General features: G+C 35.9%; 1 protein-coding gene across 1 annotated transcript in view; it reads left to right on the forward strand.

Annotated features, from left to right (window-relative positions):
- Positions 1 to 13,629, forward strand: part of DLG2 (discs large MAGUK scaffold protein 2) — a 2,018,366-nt gene that overhangs the window by 712,309 nt on the left and 1,292,428 nt on the right. The gene's annotated exons all lie outside the window — the stretch shown is intronic.

The raw sequence follows: 13,629 nt of genomic DNA on the forward strand, positions 1-13,629 counted from the left end.
TCTGTAGGTGGTTGTTAAAGACATTTCTGTCCTTAATGTCTGGTGGGAACCAGGCTGAAACCCAATTCACCTCGTCCTACCAGCACAAAGCAGAAGGTGGGTTCATCCCTGGCACTATGAATCGGTAGCAAACTAGGTCAGTGGTATTTCCCCATCATCTGTGGCTTTGGAGGCCAGCGGCAGCCTCCAGAGCTAACGTACTACAATTCATTTGTTCTCTCACTGATTCTTTAAGGCATCTTAAAATGAGAGAAATCATCTAACTCCCACTCGGATCAAATTTTTTATTAGTATTCAGTCAGCTTGCTTTACTTCCCTGTCTGATAAAAATCCACAGGTAACCAAATTTCAACATGCCTCACATTGAAATCTCACTTGCGTACAAATGACTGAGTTTCTGAACAAAGATTTAGGCTAATCGTGAAATGATTTGCTTTGAGAAAAAAGGTGACTAAGGTTTCCAGTGGGCTTCTTTGCTCTGGGTTAACTGAAGGATTGTGGTTATTATCATATGGCAAAAGAGAGCCTTATCCTGCTGGACTGAGGTCTGTAATTCCTGAGACCCAGCACAATCCTTGATGCACACTGGATACTAAAGAAATATTTCTTTGACAAATAAGACAAAACATAACTTAGAATTGGAATCGGAGCTAATGATATGTGTCTGATTTAAAAGATTTAATTTGCAGGAAATTTGGTAGATATTCAGATAATGTTTGAACCAGACAAGAAACTGTCCAGCTGCTTCTTTCCCAAATCTAACTGTATGTAGGAAGGATGGGGCAGTCCCCTCATCACTAATTCCCCAGTCAGTGACAGTATTAATGAAGAAACGGCCCTTTTCACTTTATGTGAACTCTTTAGTATAAAAAATCTGGATGTTGACTGGGCCAAGTTTGCCTTTCAACTTAGCAATAGTGCCCTTCTTCAGCATCCAGGAATTTAATGTGGGGTCATGAAGAAGCAAGTAAGGGTATTCAAAGTCCTTTAAAAAGACAGATTCAAGACACCCTGGTCCTCTAATTTTACTGTACTATAAGGCAAGTAAAGGGCCACTTTAGACTTTTGGGTTCCTAGGATGACTAATGAGGTATTTTGGTAAAGCACCTGGCACATAGTAGGTACAAAGCAAATCCAATTCCATTTTTTCTTTCCTTTGCCAAGTGAATAATTTGTACAATTAAAAAGTAAGTATAGCTTTGCTAAATTTGGTCTGTGTGGAGATTCTAACACTGAGTTACTATGGCAACTTCTTCTTTTTTTTTCTGGGAAGACATTTTCTCTAGTATTAGTAGTTTAAAAACTTAAACTGTTCTACGGATTATCTGCCAAACCTTTTATGTGCTCCATCCTTATTAACGCAATTGTCTTTTAGTGTTTTCATTGTATCTTATTATAGGGTAGAAGATGATTTTTCTCCTCCAAAAAACTACCTGTGGTACCATAAATTGTTATAGTTCAATTACTTAAAAAATAGTTCTTTTAAGTATATACTGATTTATAAAGCAGCATTCTAGTCAAGGATTCCTTTTAAGACATCTGAGATCACCAAAGATTTCTTTATTGTTCTGTAAATTGAAGAGGCAAACACATAGCTCAAGGTCTGGCACTTCTTCCATCCATGCCCACGACACTATTTTCTAATATTCCAGGTTGGACTTCACAATCTTTCTGAACACAGCTCCACAGAAGGCACTATCACTAGGTGGGTGTTAACACACGGTTCATGCTGGATACTCACGGTCATACCGAGCGGTGCACTGAATAATACTCAGTGTTATTTTAATCATATTCAGTCTTCCAGTCTCCAAACAGGGGATGTCTTTCAACGTGTTTAGATTCTTCTTTAATTTCTTTCAATGACTTTCTTTTCGTTTGGGTGTGTAAGTCAAATTGACAAGTTCATCTACTATATTTTCTATGTTTTATGTTAATGTGAGATGTAATGTCAAACTTTCCACTATAAAACAAACCACCTTTTCTCCAGTGTACTCCCTTTCTTTCCAGACTTCACTGACAGTCTCCTGTAGGCCTTTCTCTGAGGCTTCTGCTGCCTCCCCATTTCCAGATCCACTGCTATACATTTTAGACTTTTGTTATGACAGGACTCACTTCCAGATATCAATTGCTGCTTTGGTTACATACTACTATGTATGTAGTATGTAGTAAAACATCCCAGGACGTAGTGACTTAGGAAAACAATCTCTCGTGTTTCTGTGAGTTCACTGTGGCTCAACCAGAAGATTCTTCTGGGGTTCTTTTTAGGGGTTTCTTAGGTGATTGTATTCAAACAGTAGCTGCAAATAAACTCATGTGGAAACTTGACTGGGCTTCTGAGATGGCTGAGCCTCTTTCTCGCTGTACGTAGCATCAAGGCTTGCTCCCTCTCTCTCTCTCTGTGTATATATATGTCAGATTTATAAATATAGAGATAATTACTATATCTGACATATATAGATATTCATATGATATTTGTATATGGACTTTCTAGCATAGTAGCCAGAATGCTTACATGGAGACTTGAGCATCTCCAAAGCAGAAGTTGGCAAGTTGTCTTAAGACTTAGGCCCAGAACTGCCATAAGGTAACTGTCAACACACATGACATTGGTTAAAGTTACAGACCAGCCCAGATTCACCAGAGGAGGGGACTACATAGGATTTGAATACCAAGAAGTATTTATAGAGGCAATTTTTGGATGCTTCCTATCATACATGCTATGATTTAAGTTTCCAAAAGTTACTGTGATTTCTAGGAAAAGAATGGATTGGTGGGTAACACTATTGAAGTAGTATAGGTGAGAGATAGTTGTGGCTTATTATGGAGTAGCGAGTGGACATAGAGAAGAGTAAACTAAGCTATATGTGGAGAAGGATTTGTTGAGATATATTAATATAGAAGAATCAGGGGTGATTCCTAGTTTTTTAGGCATATGCATGAGAATGAAATGTAGTGCTATTTACTGAGCCAGGTTAAGGTGGGCTAGAAAAAGGTTTGAGGTATTAGCAACCGATAATTATGTTTTGGACATGTTAAGTTTGAGAAACATGCTAGGCATATAAGTGAAGATTTCAAGTAAAAGGGTAGATATATACAAATCTGCAGGACAAAAGGGAAGGTCAGGGCTAGATATATATATTTCATAATCATCAGAATGTACAAGATATTTAAAAGCATGAGATTTATATGTGACCATCTCAAGAAAAGTAAAGATAAAGAAGAGTTTCTAGGACTGAACCTCGAAAACGATGACTTTTAAAGGTCAGGAGGAGGGAAAAAAAATCAGCAAAGAAGAATGAGAAGTAGTTTAGAGTGAAATACAGTGATAATCAAGAGTATGAGTCACAGAATTTAAGCAAAGAAAATGTTTCAATAAGGAAGGACGACCAAGTACACGTATGAATGAACAACTTTTCAGGATGAAATGAGAATTTAAATTCTGCTGATAATTCTGTAAGATAAAGAAAGAGTGGTGTCATCTGAAGTCATTAGGAATCTGTAAGGTGTGGAGAGATTCAATGTAACTAGTGACTACGTCATTTCATCTTGAAAAGTTGTTCATTCATTTGTGGACTTGCTTATTTTCTGTCTTTCAGTACATTATAAGCGTCAGGAGAGAAGGAACTTTGTTTTGTTTATTGTTATACCCCAGAACCTAAAAGTGTACCTGGAACATAATATAAACCATTCATTCATTAATTCCATAATCCTAGGAGGTTAATATATTTATTCTCATTTTACATAAAAGGAAACTTAAAGTTTAGAAATGTTACCTTTACATAGGCAATACATTGGATAGCCAAGTTTAAAATCCAGATACCTGAATTTTAATTCTCCTTTTTTTTTTTTTTTAATCTAAACCAATCCTCTTCTACTAGGACGTTCCATCACATGATTATAGGTTAATTGGGAATAGTCCAGTAATTAACTGTTAGGCATATTTTTAAGAAGCAATGTAATAGCAATAGCTGTTTGATTAAGTCTGTGATTGGAATAATAAAATTGATATTTGCTTCTGTGAAAGTACTTTCTATCTTAAAATGTAACTGTTCTTCAAAACAACGTTAATATGCATATTTGCTTGATTTGCATGTGATTTACATATTGCTCAATTCACTTTGCATTTCAAGTAACAGGGAAAATGTTCACATAAGTAATGCATTAAATGATATAAGCTAAACTATCCTTTAGATATATGTACCATAAAACAGCAAAAATGTTAACTTATTATACGTACCTTTTATTTTTTTTAATTTAATATTTATTAAATGATAATTGTATACATTTATGGGGTATAATGTGATGTTTCATACATAATGTGGAATGCATAAAATACTCTCCCTCTACTCACCTTCCCCTTCTCCTCACCTCTCCATCCTCTCTCCTCCTTCTTTTTAAACTATATTTGTGTTTTATCATTTATATGAATGTGTAAGTGATTATATATTGGTTTCATAATAGTATTGAGTACGTTGGATAGTTTTTTTTCCATTCTTAAGATGGACATTTGGGCTGCTTCCATGACTCGGCTATTGTGAATTGGGCTGCAATAAACATTCTGGTTCAAATGTCTTTGTTGTAAAATGATTTTTGTTCATCTGGGTAGATACATAGTAATGGAATCGCAGGATCAAATGGTAGGTCAACTTTTAGTTCCTTGAGAATTCTCCATACGTCTTTCCAAAAAGGCTGTATTCATTTCTCAATCCCACCAGCAGTACAGAAGAGTTCCCGTTTCTCCACATCCATGCCAACATCTGGAGTTTTGGGATTTTGTGATGTGGGCTAATTTTACTGTAGTATCTCAGAGTGGTTTTGATTTGCATTTCACTGATGATTAAAGATGATGAGCGTTTTTTCATGTATTTGTTGGCCATTCACTTGTCATCTTCAGAGAGGTTTCTGTTCAAGTCTCTTGCCCACAAATACATAGTGTTGTTTGCTCTTTTCTTATTGATTTATTTGAGTTCTCAGTAGACTCTAGTTATCAGACCTTTGTCAGAATCATAACCTGCAAAAATCTTCTCCCATTCTAAAGGTTGTCTCTTTGTTTTACTTGCAGTACCCTTAGCTGTGCAGAAGCTTTTTAGCTTGATCAGATCCCACTAATATATTGCTGGTGTTGCTTCAATTGCCCGGGGGTGGGGAGGTTTCTTCTCATAAAATATTTTCCCAGGCCAATATATTCAAGCATTTTCCCTGGACTCTCTTCTAGTATTTTTATAGCTTCATGTCTTAAATTTAAATCTTTTATCAAGTGAGAATCAATTTTTGTTAGTGATGAAAGGTGTGGGTCCATTTTTAGACTTCTACAGGTCACTAGCCCATTCTCCCAGCACAATTTGTTAAATAGGGAGTCTTTTCCCCAATGCTTGTTTTTGTTAGGCTTATTAAAGATCAAATGACAATATGTGGCTGGGTTCATCTCTAGATTCTCTATTCTAGTCCATGTATCTACATTTCTTTTTTTGTGCTAGTACCAAGCTGTTTTGATTAGTATAGCTTTGTAGTGTAACCTGAAGTCTGGTAATGTGATGCCTACATATTTGTTTTTATTTCTAAGTAGTGTGTTGGCTATTTGAGTTTTTTTCTGATTCCATATAAAATGAAGTATTAATTTTTTAAGTTCTTTAAAGTATGACATTGGTACTTTGATAATTGCATTAAATTTGTAGATTGCTTGGGTATATGAATACCTTTTTTAAAAAAAATTTTTCTAAGAGACAGAGTCTCACATTCTCACCCATGGGAGAGTGCTGTGCCATCACAGCTCACAGCAACCTCCAGCTCCTGGGCTTAGGTGATTCTCTTGCCTCAGCCTCCCAAGTAGTTGGGACTATAGGCACCTGCCACAATGCCTGGCTATTTTTTGTTGTAGTTTGGCTGGAGGCAGGTTTGAACCTGCCACCCTTGGTGTATGGGGCCGGCACTCTATCCACTGAGCCACAGGTACTGCCCATGAATACCTTTTAAATGTGTGATTTTCTCTATGTCCATATAAGTAACATGCAAGAGACTTAATTGAGATGTGCATACATATTACCTGATTTACTTGGTTGTTGTCCATTTCCAAATTTAATGTGTACTGTCTGGATATCTAGATGCAGGACAGCCAGTATGAGAAGAGGTTATCTAGAGGCTGACAAGAGGGATGAAAATGAGGGCAAACAAAGAAGAAAAAAGTAAAAGGTGGCAAAGAACTGAGAAGGATAAAGGGAAAAAGAAGGCCTTTTAAGGGAGGTGAGGAAGAGGCAGAGATGATCTAGAGAGAATTCAGTTAGAGTTCTAAGAATGGGTAATCCTTGGAAGGAAGAAGAGAAATTCTGAAGGGGAGAGGCCCTTCCTTCCCATCTATCTGAGATTGTCAGTATTAAGCATAACTGGTATACTCATTTCATATGCTTTACATACATCATACATATCATAACATGTAAAGATATATATGTTACTTTACATATATTATCTTTATGTATCAAGGTCCCTGAAAAATGCATATATATTGCCTAGTATGGACAAAGTACATTAAATGCATTTTAGCTACCACCACCACTATTATATTTATCTGTATAATAGGGATATAAATTCACATGTGTAAATGTATTTATGCATATTTGAAATACATATTGGGTATAATATATTTTTGTATGTATCTTCTTTATATATATATTACACAAAGAGGATATATAGGGTGTTCATAAAGTTTGTGTGCAATTTACAATGTAAAACTATTTTAAATTGCACATGAACTTTATGGACACCCTGTATATGTATATAAATATGATATTTACACAGGGTTATATACATTTTAAGAAGGAAAAAAATGAATTAAAATTGTAATACTCAATATATGTTGATAATTTTTATTATCTTATATCTTATATCATGTATCTCTTGTAATTGCAGAAGTGAAAAGTGACTTGACTAATACAATTTTAATACAGATTTTTCCTTTATTAAAAGATGTATACATTTTTTGGCACCCTCAGTATAATTGAAATGTATACACACATACATACTCATATGTCATAGGGATACAGGCAACATGCAAGAGACTTAATATACACACATACACATATACACATAGGTGGCCCTCCATATTCCTGTGTTTTCCTTAAATGGATTTAACCAGGCACAGATTAGAACTATTTAGGAAAAAAATGGATGGCTGTGTCTTTACTTCACAAATACATTTTTTCTTGTCATTATTCTTTAACAATACATTATAACAATACATTATAATTAAATCATATTATTTAAATAGATTTAATTGTGTTAGGTATCATAAGTAATCTAATGATGATTCAAACACCATTGTATTTAAGGGACTTGAGCATCTGTGGATTTGGGTATCTGGAACTGTTTCTGACAACAGTTCCCCAAGGATAACAAGTGTGTGTGTGTGTATTCCCATTATACAAATGAATAATTATGCTGATGATGGATGCTAAATTATAGAAATATTGTTACTATTAGAGACATAGATGAAGAAACTGAGTCAAGTTACCTTATAGTAAATTATAGGGAGTAAGAGCTAGAATGAGAATTTAGGAAAGATCTGATTTCAAATTATTTGTTTTTTTAAACATCATTATTATTGATGTGTGGCTGGTATGGTTGTATATAAGAACTACACATATTTAACATATACAGTTTGATGGGATTGAACATATGCCTACACCCATTAAGCCATCACCACAATCAAGGTAATAAATAGTCCATCACCTCCAAGACCTTTTCCTGGCTCCCCTCCTTTTTTATGGTAATAACACTAACTTTGAGCTCTATCATCTTCACACAAATTTTTCAGTGTAAAATATAATACTATTAGCTATCACCTCTATCAGATACACAATTAAGTTCATGAACTCATCCTAGAAAAAGTGCTACATACGTCACTGCTGAGTATCCCTACAATCACCAGATAGCCAAGGGGAGTGCTTTGAAGGTGACCATAGTGATATTCAGCAATGAGGTATGTAGCACTTTTTCTAGGATGAGTTTGTGAACTTGTCTGACCTTGTGTGCAGAATCTATCTTGTTTAACTGAAACTTTAGGCCCATTGAACAACATTCTTACTATGACATCACACATAACTGGTAAGAATGTGCCTAGCTGTACCTCTGAGAACCCTGCCCCTTAAATATCTTGACCAATTTTTGCTGTGTTTGTGTTAGAGCATGCAACTGGTAGTGGGAAGTTATAGAAAAATAGGTAGAGTCTATATATACATGTATGGATACATATGCACACGAATATCTGTACAGACATTCATCACAACCCCTGCCCCTTAATGATCCCACAGCTTCAGGAGTACTGGATATTGCTCTTCTACTACAAACCTCAAGGGCCTTATTTAGATCCTCCTATTACTATTCATGCTCTCTGTAAAAATAATAATTTATTTGTATCAACAAATTGTCTACTAAACAGGGTTGTTATGAGAAACAGAGATAATTCAAGTTAAGTATTTAGAGTAATGCCCAGTTGCAGTAGAAATCCAGTGATTGTCCTGTACTGGACCCTTGGATGTCCCTCCCAATTCCAGGACGCTAAGACTAGGAGTCAAGATTAATAGGTAAAGGAAGGGATGCTGCATTATACTGGTACCCTAGTGGTGGCAACGTAAATATGTATAATCTTTTCAGAGTATAGTAGATGAAAATAGTCATAAGGATATTCAAGCTTCATTGACCCAGAAATCTCAGTTTTAGAAGTTTATCATTAGACTTTTTTAACATAAAGCTGTAAGCACAGACTATTCCTATAGCAATGTTTATTTCAACATTATCTGTCATAGTAAAAAATTAGAAACACCTCAAGAGGCAGTAAGTAAATTATGATGTAGCAAATGAGAATTTTCTTAGAGAGAGCAAAGACTAGAACAAGAAATGGAATTTATGACATAATATTAAGTAATAAATGATAAAATTATATATGTACTTTTATTAGACTATAAAATGATGTCCATATTGGAAAAGACTACATAGGAATGTGGAAAAATAGAATTGTTTTGTAGTGTGTGATGTGATTAAAAAGATAATCTTTTCTAAAATTTTTAATTTATTTAAAAATATCATCCATTTTTTCATAAATTAAATATTCGTGGTGACCTACCATCCACCAGGTGCACTTTTGTTGTCCATACAAAGAATACTTCAAAACAGGTACGCAAGACTGATGAACAACTTGGGAACTTACACCCATCGTTATCCGAGTATTTTTTAAGTTTTCAAAGTACTATAATTTCAAAGTTAACGTTTCGTATTTCAATGAATGTTTTTTAAAATTATCCAATATTGCAAGTATATAAAGAAACATGGCAAACACCACAGTTCTCACCTGGATACTTAGGACACAGAGCTAACAAGTGTTAATATTTTTCATTTCTTTTCCAACGTCACTTCCAGGAAACAAAACAGACACAGCAAAAGCTGGATCCCCTTATCCCTTTCTCCTTCTTTCCTACCCAAAGGTAATCCTGGTCTTAATATCATTATGCATCATACTGATTCTAGTCTTAATTTTTTCTACATACATATCTGAGAGTTGTCTGGAAAGTATTGTGTCCAGCCACGCATGTCTCTGTTTTTCATATGACACGTCTCGACACTTTTCAGACAGCCCTTGTACATCCATAAACAATACAAGATGTTATTCTATGGGTTTGAGAACTTCATGCAAATGGTAGAATGTGGTGTTTATCCTTATGTGATCGTTTCTATTGCAACATAGCATTGCAACAAATGAATAAACAGTTTATTTGTTTATCCCCCTACCGATTATTTCCGATTTTTGCTAGTATGAACAATTTCAGACTGAACACTTGTTTAGACAATTTGTGAGATTGTGCCAGATTTTCTAGAGATTATACATAAAAAAGAAATTACTGGGCAGCAGGTATGTGCATGTTCAACTTCAGAACCCATTGCCAAGTTGCTTTCCCAGTGGTTCTATCAATGAGCAATTCCAACAGCAAAATGCATGTTTCCCTGCCTCCCTACCAACACTTAAAAGATTTTTGTCTGTCTGATACATAGGGCGTGGTATCCTCCTTTTTATTTTAGTCATTTAATCTGTTTTGTGTTTGCGATAAAATAGATGGAGACAGAGTCTTCTCCCTTCATGTATATAATTTGATGCCCAGTATGGGTCATTGGTTAAAGAAACCTGTTCCCAAGCAGATATAAGACCTCATCCTGGGGGTTACTAGTAACAGGTGGAGAGCACTTTGAGGGAGGCTCCTTATTAACAGTGAATACATTGGAGACTCACGCCATAGTAATTTGAGGTATAGAGCATTCCAACATGTGCCTAATGAGATCATGGGAATTAAATGAAGTTCTGGGTGTCTGCATCATAATAGGAGCTTAGCTGTATCACTTCCTTTGATTTCCCAATTTTAAAAGATACTCAAGTTAATCACTAACTAGACTTCCCTTTGCATCTGTGTGTAAATAGTCTACACAGATTAGTGGTATCAAACTTTGACATGCGTGAAAATCACCTGAAGGTAATTAAGGAACAAACAGCACGCTGACTCAGTTTCTGAATCAGTGCATCTGGCCTGGAGCCTGAGTGTTTGCATTTCTCAGAAGCCCAGGTGGTGTTGCTCTTGATGCCTGTCTGGCATCCACACTTTGAGAACCACTGTTCTATATGCATCCGTGAGACCTTTATGTTGCTGCTGCGTGGAGGTTTGGGAAATAATATATTCATTGTTACATTTATTATCCCCTTGATTAATTCACTGACATCACACTCTGTGTTATATTAGGGCTCCCTGCACGCCCCTGTGCTTTCTTTAGTGGACAGTTCGTGCAGCAGTGGGCAGTGCTCTATCTTCCTTCTTCACTCAGCACATTCGTCTGATGATTCACGAAATCACAAAGGAATTGGACTTTTTTGCCTCTTTCTGTCTGTCTGACTCTGATTACAAATGTAAAGTGAGTAGGTCGAGATTTATGCCAGCTTTTAATGAGAGGGAGCTCTTTGGCACTGGGAGCTATCTAGGGGAACTGGCAGGGCTTGCAAAATATTCTTATTTTGATTTAAGACTTTGTATCTTTCCACCAGTGTCTTCAAATTCATATATTCAGTGATCTTCCTTATTTGAATCATCATCTTTACACAATATTTGAGTTATTCTCCATTTAAATTCAGGAACTTCAAGACTATACTAAATAAAATTCTAGGAACCTGCTCATTCCAGCAAATGTACATTTTAGACTATTCCTTTCCAAACTTCCTATTTGAAAAAGTTTTATTTGTTAAAATAAATATATAATTTAAATATGTATCTTTATATATGTAGGCAATATATTCATAATCATACACTTCCAAGGAAATGTAATTTTTATGGACACTGGGTATAAGTATTTATTTGAAAGTTCTGTGTATGACATAATTAAAAATACTGTGGATTTTTAACAACAAAAATAAAATCAGCGTTCTGGCATAGAAGTCTATATTGTCAGTACAGTACCTCTTACGTTGCAAACAGCACTGCACATAAGGCCAGATGGAATTTTGTATAGTTTGCCCTTTAGATCATTGAGGGCAAAAGCTGTATTCCTTATTTGGGGGTGACTGCAAGTCAGGGTACTCTCTAGTGTAGAAAAAGTATTAAAGAAATGAATGGACTGTTAGAGTAGTACAATGAAAGGACAGGGCATTGATCTTCATCAGACATGTTAAATCCTGGCTTGAGTACATAGGTGTCCTTGGATGATTTTCTTAATCTTTCTGAGCCCCAGTTTTCTGGTTTATCAAATGAAGTCTGTATCCTAGTCCCTGAGATAGATGTGGCAGAATTTAAATAAAACACAGTAACTGGCATATCAACATTCAAATAATATTTCCCCCCACTCCTGCCCCCCAGTTTCCTTCCGGCATGAACCGTGCAATACTGCACACACAACACAAAATGTAGATTAAAGTTATTGGCAAATCTCTGGCTTATATTTTGAATATTTTATAGTAGTCTATATTTTCAGACTCCCTTGTACAATTACTGATTACCAATTCCCTTACTGAAATCTTGTAAAAATCCTTGATATTTTACAAAGATAATGAGAAAATGAACTTAAAGGGACCGAGTAACTGTCTCAAGGAATGAATCAAAAAGAGCTGGGTTTTTAACCTCAGAGTCCCTGTCTCCTGTCCTCTTTGTTCTCAGGTTGTGCCGCCATACTGTCCTGCTCATACTCTATTTCAGTAGCAAAGATGATTTGTGCATCTGGAGAAGTTTAAGGTCATTGGCGTTTTTTGTTATTTGATTTTTTTCTGGGGAAAAATGGGAGAAGAGATAACCTGACATTAGTCTAGATCACTCTTTACTGTAATTTACAGGATCATCTTATTTTTACATTTCTTTACATTACTTATATATAGAATTAAACTGTATTCAGTGGAGTAGCCTTTTAAATAGAGGGCTGCTTCCCAGCCAACCTTTAGTGTCAAATAACTGTATATTCTAGGACAAATCACTACATAAGTATAACATTTATTGCACAGTTCCCAGATTATCACATTAAACTCTTTATGTGCATTATATAAATTGGTCCCCAAGTTATATTCAACCCTATGAAGAAAATGTTATTATTATCCCTGTTTTATAGATGAGGAAACTTGGTCTTAGAAAATTTAAATAAGTTGCCTATATTTGCATCTGTCAAAAAGCCAGCCTAGAAAAATTACAGTGTAGGCCTGCCTACCTGCCCTGACCCCTTTCTGCTCTCCTTTGTAAGTATGTACATAACTTAACACAACTATGCATGTGGTCATTGAGAAATTTATAGTCCTTTAGAAAAGCCATTTGACTTCAGGAAGAGCTAGATGTTTGTTCTGTGTGAAATGCAATGTATATGTATATATTTGAGACAGAATCTCACCATGTCACTCTCGGTAGAGGGCTGTGACATCACAGCTCACAGCAACCTCAAACTCTTGGGCTAAGTTATTTTCTTGCCTCAGCCTCCTAAGTAGTACAACGCCGGCTGATTTTTTGTTTAGGTTGTCATTGTTGTTTAGGTGGCCCGGGCTGTGTTCAAACCTGCCAGCCTCTGTGTATGGCCAGCCTCTGTGTATGTGGCTGGTGCCATAACCACGGTGCTACGGGCGCCAAGCCAATGCAATATTTTTTATTGCCTATAAGATGGACCTTAATCCAGGAGATCGCAAGGGTTAGCTGTTTTAGATCTGAACTGACCTTCCATTATCTTAGTTTGGCATCATAATGACCCTCTAAGGTAAAAATAATTTGTTCCTTTTTAAAGATGAGAAAACGAAGAGGCTCAGAGAAGCTGAATAATACTAAGGAGGTAACAGTGTCACTGTGCAAGGCTGGAGTGTCTGAGTCGCTGTCCTACATAGAATGTGGAGTAATAGCTGATCCTCTGTGGGGCTGAGACAAATGGCAGTTTCCATTCCATTTCTTATCAGTCAAACAGTAAATACGAATCCAGCTGGAGTGAAAGCTGGTCTTTTTTTTTTTTTAATCACTTCATTAGAGTGCCCTGGAGTCATAGCTCACAATAACCTCAAATTCTTGGGCTCAAGCAATTGTCTTGTCTCAGCCTCCTGAGTAGCTGGGGACTACAGGAGCCTGCCACAATGCCTGGCTATTTTTT

The sequence above is a fragment of the Otolemur garnettii genome, unplaced genomic scaffold (genome assembly GCF_000181295.1).
Source record: "Otolemur garnettii isolate 467f Iridium unplaced genomic scaffold, OtoGar3 scaffold00001, whole genome shotgun sequence".
NCBI lineage: Eukaryota > Metazoa > Chordata > Mammalia > Primates > Galagidae > Otolemur > Otolemur garnettii.